Raw genomic sequence first — 3,681 nt, 5'->3', positions numbered from 1 at the left:
CAACCCCAGCATGGGAGTGCCAGGGAAAGTGGTGCCGGCTGTGCTTGCAGGCAGGGCCCAAGCCACCTTCCAGCCCTTCTCTCCGCTTTTCCTTCCAGGAGCCAGGCATGATTATCACCAACATCGCTGCTCCCACTCCAGGGCTGCGGGGTCGCTCCTCTCCCTGAAGAAGAAAATAGCGGGAGAGGCAGGTTGTAAAACATCCACCCAGTCAAGTTTTGGCTCTCAAATCCCTGCTGACTCCTGTGATTTATCATTCACCCAGCTGCTACTTGCAGCTTGGAAAAGATAAGCAAGGGGAGGAAAAATATGGGTTTTTTAAGAACTTGGCTTTAAAGCCCACAGACTCAGGCCAAGGCTCCTGTCCTGGCCAAAGGAATGGCCATATAACCAATAACCAACGCTACCAGTCATGGCTGAAATAAAACAGCCATCAGCTTCAGGCTGCAGTACAAGAAGGTGATTCTGCTGCCTTCCCTTTCCTGACATATATCTTTTGAACCATGATGCGAGAAAACCAGTATTTCGATACCAAAACCCCTGCTGCCTTCCTTGTCTTCCAATTTATTCCTCAGGCACCTTGTTTGTCACAAACTTTTGCCATTGCAGTTTCAGCAGAAGCAAACGTGCGCCAGGGGCATCACCAAGCCATCGTCTCTTCAGGCAGATGGGATGATGCCCGGGAGATTCATCTTCCCCTCCTTTCAAACCAGCTGCTTTGTAAACTCAGATCCAGATGACTCCCTTTCTGCATCCAAGGATTATTTTTTTTTTTTTTCACCTTTCCAGCCATCGCCGTCAGCGATTTCTTCCCCAGCAAAAAACTCCAGCCTCTGTGGAAAACAGTCCCAGGGCTGAGTTTTCCCGACACTCTCGCTGCAAACCGCAGCAGCAGTTTCTGTCTCAGCTGTTAATAATCCCATGGATGGTAACACCACTCCGGGCAAAGTTTTTGCTTAAAAGCCTTGATGATGGTGCTTTGCAGGGAGTTATTTGGCTCGTACCTTTGTGTTTCCATCTCCTGACCCAAATCTTGCCGTAACAGCCCCCAAACTTGCTGCTTGTCACGTCTTGTTTTAGCTACAACCCTCCTCCCTTCCCCTGCTCAGCGGCGTGAATTTTAACAAGACATCCCAGCACCAGACCTGTCACTTGGCTATTGCCTCTATCGCACACTCGTACATACGAGCCCCAGGTCTAATTAATGTAATAAAAGGTGTAAAAGTACTAAATCTCCTCCGACGTGGCAATTTTATCACGTCTATATACTGTCACAGCACAAGTAAAACTGACAGTAAAGAATAAAACAGTTATGTCTCTGGCATTTTTTATTACTTTTAATATGCTACCTTTTTTTGTTACTGGAAATTTAAATTATAATGGTATGCTTGGCTTAAAAAAAAAAGAAAGTATCCATAGCAACAGGAACATCTAAATTATTACAGGCTGATCACTTCTCTCCTCGAGTCACATCACATGCCTTTCAAAGACAGTCCCAGAGGTGCAGGATTTTAATAGAATTTTTTTTTTTTTTACCTTTTTTGCAAATAAACAACTGTATACACAGCACTTTCTCCATCAATATGCTGCCTACGGAAAGATCTAAACCTAATAACTGCCAGCATGCTTCATTACCCAGAGAGGGAGGGTTTCGGGCTTGCTCTTGCAATCCTTACTTCATACAAGCCTTTCTCATCGAAGCCGGTGCCTCCCGGTTATCCCGTGTGAAACGGGAGAATTTCTGTCAAGTTCAGCTGATGTAAATTCTCTCTTGAATCAGGGGAAAGGAGGAGGGGAAGGGGAAGAGCGCTGAGCATGCAGCATTGGCAACCCGCTCGTTAGACTACAAGCTGGAGTCAGTCTTATTTGTCTTTTATTCTTTCCAAATCCCTGCTTGTCGTCCCCAGAAAACAGCTTCGGCAGCTGCTCGACATTTAAAAGGCGATCAGTGGGAAAATACGTGGATATTTTTCAGCCACCATCCCTGTGTCTAAGCCTCCTCGGTGACTTCTGGGCCGAAGCAGTTACAGCTTTCCAGTCTTGAAAAATCCCTTCGCCTTAATCATGAAAAAAGCCCCACCGACACACACGCAGAGCTGGCAAATGTAAGAAAGAAATGTGCTGGAAGAAATAGAAAGACTTTTTTCTTTTCCTCCACTCTCAATTATAGGAATCATATGCATCATCTGGATCAATAGTAGGTCGAAATTGCTCAGCCAGGAAGATTTTATATATAAAAGAGCAGCAGCTGATAGCCTTCCTCTAAGCTCATGTATTATTATGTTATAACTGAAATTATGGTAGTAAACCATGTTTACAGGCTCTCTTGGAAAGCTCAGGTTAAGGACAAAGGCTTAATAAATGTACTTGTACATAGTAACAAGATCTTAAGCCAAGCCTGTACGTATCAGATCTTATCATGTTCAGTAATAGCTGAGATTTGCTTTTTACATCCTTTGTTTCCCACCACTGTGTGGTACGTTCCTGGGTCATCATTTTCTGCGTTTTCCCCCAGAGGTGGCTGCAATTCAAGGCAGATGTATTTATGCAAATGACACTGGAAGGAGGCAGTCTTTAAAAATATAAAATATTACTTATCATTTACCCTTTGCAGCCTCAGAGCTGATGTGCAGACAAGTGGTTGGGGTTCACCGAGGCCAGCCCAAAGCAAAAATGTCAAAACCCAAGCAAATGCTTTGGAGTTCTTGGGCTGGTTTGATTTGTTTGTAAGGAAGGGTCGGGGAAGCTCTGCATCCACAGAAAAAGAGGGGCGCTCCAAGGAGAGAGCTGGCAGGTTGTGAAAACGGTTGTCATCGGGGGTGATGCCAGGCAAACACTATTACAGGAACCGGGTGTATCGTCTGTCAGTGACTTTCAGATCAACTCGGTTTCATATGTGAGTTAAAAAAAAGTCAGAGTGAGAGAAGGTGGGTGGTTAAAGAGGGCTGAGAATGATGCAAGAAATCTGTTGGACCTGCAGATCCGGCTCACATTTGAAAATTACCCTCTTTATAGCTCCGTGAAATCACCTTTTAATAACGAGTCTCTAACAGGTACCTATAATTTTGTGGTTGATGCATGAGCCAGAAGACAATCCAGTTCACTCTCACATAGCTTTATTAAAGCCATGGGTCCAGCTGGAGTCAGAAATATTTACTTTATGTTGAGCACACAAGATCATACAGAAATACTCGGCGCTGACCTTTGATACCAAGCAACACGTTAAAGCTGTCATTTCCTGGGCTCCGCTCCCTCCCAGCTGTATGGCATCAGGTCCAGCAGGAAGGTTTCCCTAATCCGCAGGTGGAGCTCTTTGACTCACAGCTTCCCTGAACCCGGCTTCTCTCCCTCTCAGAGTAATTAAATAAATCCTAGAAGCCGCAGCCCCAGGTACTTGGGAGACTTTGTCATCCAGTGGAATGTCCGTGGGCAGGGAGGGGTGGGTCTGTGCTGGCATTTGCTTCTTAAATTGGGCCAGATTTGATCCTCACTGTGGGTATTTGAGGCTTTGATGCATCTGTGAGGTCAGAGCTAACCAGCAAAATGTGATTGTATGCGTCTGAAAATGGTCGGCGTTGGAAGGGCAAGACCTTTGCTTTTAAGGGTGACGAGAGGGTGGACCTTGTTTTTTCATGTTGGTTAAAACTCTGCGATCCAGCAGATGGCTGGTGTTGTACGAGT

The sequence above is a fragment of the Egretta garzetta genome, unplaced genomic scaffold (genome assembly GCF_000687185.1).
Source record: "Egretta garzetta isolate BGI_Z169 unplaced genomic scaffold, ASM68718v1 scaffold101, whole genome shotgun sequence".
Taxonomy (NCBI): Eukaryota; Metazoa; Chordata; class Aves; order Pelecaniformes; family Ardeidae; genus Egretta; species Egretta garzetta.
Note: the sequence above shows the minus strand (reverse complement) of the source record.